Raw genomic sequence first — 10,178 nt, 5'->3', positions numbered from 1 at the left:
CAGACTAAGTGCTACCATTATAATGGGGCTTGGGTGTGGCGGCGCAGCAGCACACACCATTCATTTTTCTAATGGAAGGGGGGGGTCCGGGCCCCAAGAACCCCCCCCCCTTGGCTACGTCCCTGTTGAGGATATCCTGATCCAATCACTGTTTTATTATACTAAAATTAAAGCCATCTACTAGTCTGGAATCACGCTGCCCATTGCTGATTCCTGGGAAAGGACATCCAGCCTTTGTTACCCGACAATAGAGCCCATTGCCTGGGGCTAGTTTTAAAATATCAATATGGTTCCAACACTCTGCACACACAGCTGGCATACACCCCCACATTCGGTGTATGTTCTGTGTTGGCCTCAGACCTCCCAGTTTGAGCCAATCCAGCTTTCCGCATATAACCCCTAAAAATTCTGCTAACTGGTTTCCATATTTCCATTTTGGTTAGCTGTGTATGCTTGTGTCTGTGTGAACTGCTGTCCTGTGTATGAGAGACCACTCTGCATTTTTCTAAATAAAACTCTCTTAATTCTTCCACGACTGAGTCCTCAGTTATTACTGGCCCTTTGTATCCACAGATCTTTTTATCCATGGATTCAAGCATCCACAGCATGAAAATATTTTTTAAATCTATAATTTCCGAAAAACAAACCTTGATTTTGCCATTTTATATAAGGGAGACCATTTTACTATTCATTGTATTTAAAGAGACTTGAACATCCATTGCTTTTGGTATCTACAGGGGGTGCAGGAACCAAACCCCAGGAGATACCAAGGGCCCATTGTACACAGGTCCAAATCATCCAAAGGTTACCAAGCCTCTTGCAAAAGCTAATTTCCTCAACATTTGAATTAACATTGACAGAAGATGGGGAACCCTAGTCCCTCCCACCTGTTCTCTGGGTAACAAGGCCCCTTCCAATTCTATGATTCTATGATTCTAAAACTCTAGGCAAGTTCTCAGGGGTGAGTTAAAAAGGCCACTAATAAAACCACATATTTAGTTTTAAATATGCTTTTTGGCCAGCATAGTGTAATGGCTTGAGCACTGGACTATGACTCTGGAGACCACGGTTCGAATCCCAGCTCGACCATGGAAACCCACTCGGTGACCTTGGGCAAGCCATACTCTCTCAGTCTCAGAGGATGGCAATGGCAAATTCCCTCTGAAGAAACTTGCCAAGAATACCCCATGATAGGTTCACCTTAGGGTAGGCATAAGTCAGAAATAATTTGAAAGCTCACAAGAACAGAACAATAAATTTATTGATCCCACCCTTTGCCACAAGTAATTTAACGCTGCTGTAAGCAGGACTCACAGTGAAATCTTAGACATGCAAGTCCTAATCAGTTCAGCAGACTGCAACTGATCTTTGGATCCAGCAACTTGGGTATCTTGCATTTGGGTCTTTCAAAACCATAAGCTGCCTTAGAGTACTGAGCAGTACAGTATTTGTTTGAAGACTTTCTGTCCCCATTTTTTTCCTGTATTTTCTGCCCAGGTAGAAAGGCATTATGGAAGGGAAGGCTTGACCAGGGAAATTTATTCCTCTCCCCATAGCAGCACATTAAGGGCATCACCATTATATTTGGGAGGGGGTCGATACTTTGCATGCAGAACATCCCATTTTTATTTTCACCTGCATCATGTTTGTTTGTTTTGTTTTGTTTTAAAATCTCATCCCCAGAATTTGCCACGATATGATCAAATCTTCAGGAACAAACTGAAATAAATTCTCTACCATTTGCTCTTTGCACCACAAGAAATCCAGTAAGCACAGCCACCAGCCATTTGAACTCATGTTAAAGTTGAGAAGTTAAGTGTGATGTATTTTTTCTTTTTTTTAATTCAAGGATACAATTGCAGTTGTATGATTTGTTTTACTAATAAAATAATATTTTGGAAGGGGAAAGAAAGAAGATACATTTAAATTGTCTGGTGTCAGGAGCTGCATCTTGCCTGCCACAGATTTAATGCAAATACGAACCTGTGAGGGATTAATGTGTGTTGGCATACAGAACTAATGTGATGGGATATGCAGTGGTCTCTTGATTGCGAGGGGCTGTTGATCACATTCCTTTGTGCTGAATTAACAAAGAAAAGGGAGTACTGTAATGCCTGGCTTGAGATTACCAAACGTCATTTCCCTGGGAAAGTAAAGAGAAGGAATCAGGAGTGGGGTACTATGGGAAAGGAGGAGACCAAGGATGTTTTGCTTTTGTAACAAATTAGAAAATAGCCTGCCAATGATTTGAAATTGTATGTGGTTTAATTATGCTTTGCTAATGCTTCCTATTTAGTTCTTGACAATGAAGGTCTCTGGTGTAAGCCACACTCTGCCCCTCTTGCTACAGAATTGGCAGTTTTTGCACAAATTAAATTAAGCATGTATGGGACTGAAGAACAATGTGACAGTGGCGATACACCATGGCAATCCAGTCAGCTTAAGCATCATATACGACAGGATGCAATGGCAAAGCTCCTACATGCATTAACTCCATTTTCATAACCTCCTTTATTATGTGCCATTGATGGCATCTTTCAAAGGCAAATCCTACCTTACTTACATAACAGAATATACAAGACATGGAATGTAGTGTACCAACAAAGTGTGTGTGTGTGTGTGTGTGTGGCTCTTAGTGGTTTAAGATGCCAATTCTGGATGGATAACGAAGGTTCGCCAGTTTCAAGTGCTACCCACAGTGGTGCATGTTGTTTGGTGTTGAATTCCTGTCACTCATTCCAGCTTCTGCCAACCACCCCCCCTATGCAGTTCGAAATGCATGTAAAAGTGCAAGTAGATAAATCGGTACCACTTGTGGTGGAAGGTAAAGGTAACAGCATGTCCATGCAGCCATGCTTGGCCACATGGCCACAGAGTTGTCTTCAGGCAACGCTGACTCTTTTGGTTATAATTAATGGAGAATAAGCGCACCGGCCCTACAGTTGGATATGGCTAGACATTCATGTCAAGTACAGAAGAAAAACCTGATACTCTTTGCCTTTTAGAAGATACCAGCAGACACACTAGCCAACGTGCTGTTGGTAGTTAAATTGCCCTCCGTTTTCTCTCCATATAGAACTATGATAGCAAGCTGTAATGTTTTTTACTGTTTTATTTGATTTACCAGTCAAGTATTTGCCTTAAGAGGGCTAGCTTTAGTAGACTAGGCGTTTACGAGGGGCTGCAGGAGCCACACAAACCATTGTAATTTCCAGAACACATCGTAACTGTCCACCCTTGGCCATCCCCGTCCAAAACCGGATGTCGCTGCCTAAATTCAGCATGCATTACTCTGTCTCGTGTACTAAGGAAAGGCAGTGTAGGCTGGAGAGAGGGCATGGGCTGGGCTATACTGACCTAGCTATGGTTCTCTGTGAAAGTTTATGAGACAAGAGGGCTGAATAATCATGAAATACATAATAATAATACAATATTTATTGGGTATTAGTCCGCGACGCTCGCTCCCTTTCACAGGACGATCGAGGGGGTCGGTACAAGAAGCCCTTACAAAACAACAGCAATCAAATATTCCTAATCTCCTAACCCTCCCCCTGCTCTTAAATTAGAATCTCAACCCAACCGGTCAAAAAGCCAGCTTCGTGCAAGTTGGGGGATGGCGATTACCATTATTGCAGGTCCCCAAGACATGCAGAAGACGGCAAAGATGAACCCAAAACCACGGCACCCCGCCCACAACAAGGAGTTTTTTGTTTCCACTCCCCATTTGGGCCCACGTGGCGGGCACTTTGGGATCAGCGTGTGGCTGGGCATTCCCAAGGTATCTTGGTGCTTCTAACTACCCCTTTGTGCCAATACCCCCCCAAAATCTCATAGGCATTAAGTCACTGCGTTGCCCCATTACCCCACATTAATGTATAGATATAAACCCCACCCCACGGAAGACTAGGACCTCAACTCAAATGCCGCAGAGTTCCCTCCCCAGAACAGAGTCAGAAAAACCTAAATGAGGTGTTTCTTCTTTCTTGAGAACGCATCACATTACAGTTTGTTACATTTATCATACACTTACTTCGAGTATGCTACACTGAACAATGGCAAGCACTTCTGCTCGACAATGTCTTTGTCGATCTTCATATTGAAGAATGTTTCGTAAGAACAGATGGGAAACTGAAAATAAATTTACCCTCTCCACGCCAGAAGGCAACATTGCAAGTCGATGATGCAAAGCCCTCACATTGAAACCAGTCCCAGCTACTTTACTAGGCTTGCACTGGAAAACTCTTGAACAAGAATCATCGACTCACTGGGTGGGAAAAAGACACAAGATCATCGGGTCCAACCCCCCGCCCACACTCCACGGCAGGCATCCACGGCCGGAATCAGCTCTTACCTCAGGACATTCTTTCATAATGTTTAAGAGGATCTCTTTGTCTGTTGTAGTTTGAATCCATGCTCCATTGTCCTGGTTTCATGCACAGCAGAAACAAGCTTGCTCCATCCTCATTAGTGCTATCCTTCACAATTTACATATGGATTCCTGTCACCCCTTAACTTTCTCTTTCCCAGGCTAAACATACCCAGCTGCTAAGCTGTCCTCATAAGGTCATTGGTTCCAGATCTTTCATTCATTTTGGCTGCCCCTTCCTCTGGACACACTCCGTTTGTCACTCTCATCCTTGAATTGTAGTGTCCAAAATGACGCAGCCTTTCAGGTGAGGTTTGACCCAAAGCAGACAACAGAGTGATACTATATTTCCGGTCAGTTAAAAACCCATACTCCTATTGCTGCAGCCTAGAATTGATTGGCCTTTAGCTTGCTGGATCACACCCCTAAGTAGTTAAGATTGTAGCTACTTTTCACATGTACTGTTGTCAAACCAGATGTCAGCTTATATATATCTGTGCATTTTCATTTTAATATTCATAATCTTGCATTTCTCCCTCGTGACATTCATTTGTGAGCTTTGCCTCGCTCTCATCTGTTAAGTGATTTCAATTCTGATCCTGTCCTCTGTGATACTGGATCCCCCTCTAAATGGTTGTCATCTGGAACATTTGATAAGCATGCCCCCCATAGTCTGTCATCAAAGTATTTCTAAAAGATTTTAAAAGGTAAACTTGTGTTAAAGGTACACTTTTCTAAAGAACTGGCCAATAGTAGGAGAATGCTGGGGTAAAAGCACCGGTTCCTCAAGCTTTGTAACTCTACAGTCATTTTGCATGCGTTAACCCCAGCATGCTGGCTAAGCTTTTTGGAGCTGGACATCCCAAACAATCTGCGGATCAAGGATTGGGCATCACTGGTCTAGCTGAACCACTGTATTCTACTTTCTCATGCTTGCAGTTATAACGTTGCAGACACATCATGACATGAGTAAACTCTGAGAGATTTTTGGACTAACCTGATTTTTGACTAACCTGCATAAACATCAGGGCAGCTTTGACGCTACACTCTCTACAGCTTACTTTAGATTATTATCTCACTGAAAATGCTGAAACTACCTATGTACCAGCCACAAGCCTGTCTTGTTGAGCCTGTTTGGGGCCAAATTTATACTCTTATATCAGAGGGAGGAAGGAGGGTACGGACATTTGTTTGCCTGTTTATTATTCTAGCCACATTATAATTGTGTCAACCGTAGGTTTACACTCACATGGCAAAAAAGGAAGAATCAGTCTGAAAAAACTCAGATACAAAAGTACTTTAGGAACGTGCCCACTTTTTAAATTTTCCACAAATCATGACTAGCTCTTCGCAGTTAATAATATAATATATATGGATGCTTTAAATGTTTGGCACGTCAGTGCATTACATAAGTATCCCCTATGAATCTTTCAGCTGACATAGGACACTGCTATTCCCTTTCAAGATCTTACTTCACACTTTTTTTTTTTTACTCTGCCTTTATAACTCGTATGGAGGCACTGTTGGGACTGTACAGTTTTTACCTCACCAAGCCCACATGGTTTCTTTCCACAAGTTTCTGGATTTTTTTTTTATACAGCCACTACTGCTTCTTTTATCCATACTTTGTATGAAACTCCTCATGGCCTAGCTGTTTGGGTTTTCTTTCTCTCTTCTCTGTATGGAATGGAGGATCTCACAGGTGAGGAAAGTGTGGCCCCCTCCCGATGCTGTTTGATTAATCTCTCACTTGATCTAGACAACGTGGGTAGAGGTGATTATCAAGGTAGCCCTTTAACACCTGTTACCTACCCCCAGCATTACCAACTATTCTTGTTCCCAAGAATGGCCAAACGGACAGTCTGTCTCGCCTGTGATTCGAACTTGTGATCAAGAAAGTAACTTTTGATAATACCCAGGTGGTCAAGACCACTGCCTTCAGTGCAGGCCTTGGGACCCCACTTTGTGGCCCCTGCAACGTCCTCCAATGGCCCCCCTAACCCTCAATTTTTAACTTTGCATTTTTAACCAATTTTGGACTGGAATTCACACAAGTATTACCCACCGCAAATGCTGCCCAAAACTTCTGTTTTCCCACTGCCGTTTCTCAAAAATAGGGACTGATTGCAATGTCACTTCTTGTCCTCATTTTGGAGGATGGTCTGCAAAGAAAGGGGGGGTTTATTTGGGGAAGACTGGGGAAAATTTGCCCCTAGCACCCCAGCAGGTTGTCCACACTTGCGCCTAAAGCTTGGAAATATGTGTTCTTCCTACAACTCCCATCACTGGAAATCAGCCCACTGGGAGATCAGAGAATAGTGGTCCAAAACGCAAACTTCTTCCAAGGTCCAGTATGGTCTTCCTAGCCAAGGTATCTACTTTGCCTGGCCAGCTGGGCCGCAGAACTTTTGTCAACAAAGGCAGTTTTTTCTTTGATACGCGATCCTTTAGCTAGAAAAGTTCGGAGTAAGTAATCTAATGTTGCAAAGCAGGGACTTGCCAATTAAGCCTTGTCTTCTTCCATGGTCTTGCTCAAAAGAGGGAGGGACTTACTACTAACTGGCCCAAGGACAATACCACAGTAATTAAAACTTTTAAGTTAGTTGGCATCACTTAGTCACTCCTTCTCAGCCCTTGAGAGCAACTCTCAGCTTAACGCGTTAAGCCACTTTGCTTGCTTCCGACTTGTCACGAAGCACCATTCCAAAGATGCAGGAGAGGAAAAACGTGGAAGCTCAGAAATTAAAGTTTTGGCATTGACCGGCTATATCCCCCGGCTTCCTTCACCACTTGATAGCTTTTATGTTATATTCTGGATGTCAACGTAGCACAAAGAGCCACTTTAAAATGCACCAGAAGCTGCTGTCCTTTGACAGCGGTGTTGGTTTCCCCTTACAAGTCGAAACAACATGATCTGGAGCAGAAAACTTCACAGCGCTTTGGAATTGATAACATCACAACTCCTAATTCAAGCAGAACTGTCAGTCACAGGGCCTTCTGTGCAGTCATAAAACCGACACCCTCCCGTCACCCTGTGAACAGGCATCGCAGAGCTGAAACCCAAGAACAATGCGAAGGTTATTCAGCAAATCCAGGGCTGTGATCCCTAGCCTTTCCTGTCAGAGCGCTTATAATCACAGTGCAAGCGCAACATATCTCCTAAGGTTTGTGCAGGTGAGAAATGGGAGAGAGGGACCATGTATGCCACCTTGAGCGCCTGGGGAAGGAACAACTTAGGAAAGGTACAACACAAAAGGCAGCCTATAACTGTAACACTCTTTATGGTTTTAGCTCACATAGATCTTGAAAACTTGAGGGCAAACTTGATCCAGAGGTTGCCCACCACCTTAGTGCACAAATCCAAAACATGGGGATGTATCGCCCTACAGGCATTTCCGTTCCCATCATCACTTGACCCTTGCCCTATTCAGTAGGGCTGCTGGGTGTTTAGTTCAGCAACAATCTGGCGTTTTACAGTTCCCCCATCCCGCTCTGGTCTTATGACCTGACTGAGCCTGTTCCAGACGGCCAAAATAACGCTGCTTCGGTCACTTTGGCAGTATGGTATTTTAATGATGCATGCGTCCTAAAGTCTGGACAAGGCTTCACCAAAGCGGCATCCCGTCCTTAGGACTCTGCGCGTGGCTTTGGTGCGGCTTTGGACTCTTCGAGAGTAATGTATCAATTGAAATACATTACCTCCAACGTGACTCGAAGCAGCTTTATTGCTGTCTGTAACCTGCTGGTCTACATAAAAAACCGTATTATAATTTTAGGGAGATTGAAACATACATAGAAAACAGGACCTTCCTACAGTAGCAGCAAAATGTTTATATGCGGGAACGAAAGAGTAAAGTAGAACCCCAGAGCTAGGAACTTTAGCTTTCAACTATAACTCCCCGAATCTCATCGCCAGTGTTTACAAATCAAGAGGCCCTCCTTAGTGTTATTGAAGTGCAACCTACTCTACCCAGCCTTGCAGTACTATTGGTCATTGAGAGACTTGTACCAGGCATTTTGACTAAACAGCTTTCCCATGTCCCACACTCCACCTTCTACAAAGCAACTCCAAAGCATACAGCATATTTTAGATCTAATTAAATTGTAATGCTAAGCTGCAGTCCAGCTGTAAACTTAATGAAGAAAGGAAAAGTGAGGCGAAATGAACTTCCAAAAGATGACTCACTCAGCCTTGCATACTTCTGGTGACAGATGAAAAACTTACCCCGACGTAGTTCCCTTTGAAACGCCATAATGGTTATTGCCTGCAACATAAGCGATCTATGCTAACTACTTTTTTTAAAAAATGCTCTGATGTATGATAATGACATATTTAAATAATCCGGAGGTGAGAGTCTTCGTTCACTTTTGTATGGAGAGGACAACTCGATTTTTAGGGTGACAACTACACTGTAGGAATATGCCGTTCTGACACAAATTTAAGTACTGTAGCTCTCAGTGCACACCCGTTGGGCCTCCCCTCGGTCTATGGGCTGATCCAACGCAGAAATAATCCGGATTGGCACCACTTTAACTGCCTTTGATCCATGCTAGGAATTCTTGGAATTGTATAGTTTGTGCAACAACAAGCTCCCAATCCAAGAATTCCATAGATGAGCATGGCAAATAAATTGTGCCAAAACAAGATTATTTGCAGTGCAGATTGCAACACATGTTAACGTGAGCCTTTGCTTAAAAACTGTGTTTGTAGCACGTCAGAAGACGCCCTATGTTTGAGAGGGTGGGTTTAGCGGCTACTGAGAGAGACTATGAGATTTGAGATCAGTTCTAACCATGGAAAGCACGAAGGCAGTTGGCTAGGGGTAGTGCGGGGAAGGAGTGTGATAGGAGAAACGGATGATGGAGTGGCAGGGCGAGAAAAGCAGCAGAGTTAAGGAAAGAAAAAGGTGGAAGAGACCCAGAGACAGCCGGGCCAACCACGGACAGCATGAAGGCACAAAGCAAAACACCCCCCCAATAGATGGCATCCAGCCTCTGTGTATAAGGGACATGGGGCCTGAAGGACCAGGACAAAATAAGCTGCTTGGGGAGCACGTTGGAGGTGTGCTGTGTACATTGGCAAGCGCTCCTTAGCGGCCAGAAGCTTGCCAAAGCTGTGTTCCAGTCTTTAGGACTGGAGCGTGGCTTTGGTTGAGGCTTCGGCCATACTTGACAATGCACCTTTTAACCTAGATACTCCAAAGTGACCCGACGGCTTATTTTGGCCTGTCTCTTCGAGCCCTAGTTTACTGTGCTGTGGAGTGTTACTGTGTGATTTGTTAGAATCATTCGAGTTGGACGAGACCACAAGGGCCATCAGTCTCACCCCCTTTTCCGCCTGCCGGAAAGCGCAATGTCAAAGACCCTGACAGATGGACAGCCCTCAGTGCTGCTGAAAGGACTCCACCGACGGCGATTGCACCACACGCCAAGGCGTGGGGGGCCCGGCGAAGAGCTCTGACGGTCGGCCGTTCCTGGCACGAGAAGGGTAACGCAACCGTGAAACTAAACCAAATTTCAATCGTGTGTTATGACCCACACGCAATGAAGGCCTCCCTTTCCTCTGCTCTCTCATGAAGATGGCCCCCATGAAGGGTCCTGAAACTCTATAGTGGAGGGGGCGTGGGGACGGTGTCCCTCCCAGCGCCCCCCAAAGTCGGCAGGCCAGGGAGACGGGCGTGACCCGCCGCACCGCCGGCACACTCATAGACCCAGGTGCGGGCGGGGCAGCCCGCACACAGGGGGCTGGCCACAAAGGAAGGTCACGCGGCTCACCACCGACAGCGGGCCACGAGGCCACCCACCACCCCCA

The sequence above is a fragment of the Sceloporus undulatus genome, chromosome 9, assembly GCF_019175285.1.
Source record: "Sceloporus undulatus isolate JIND9_A2432 ecotype Alabama chromosome 9, SceUnd_v1.1, whole genome shotgun sequence".
Lineage (NCBI taxonomy): Eukaryota > Metazoa > Chordata > Lepidosauria > Squamata > Phrynosomatidae > Sceloporus > Sceloporus undulatus.
The sequence above is the reverse complement of the archived record's forward strand: the minus strand, read 5'-3'. Positions refer to the sequence as shown.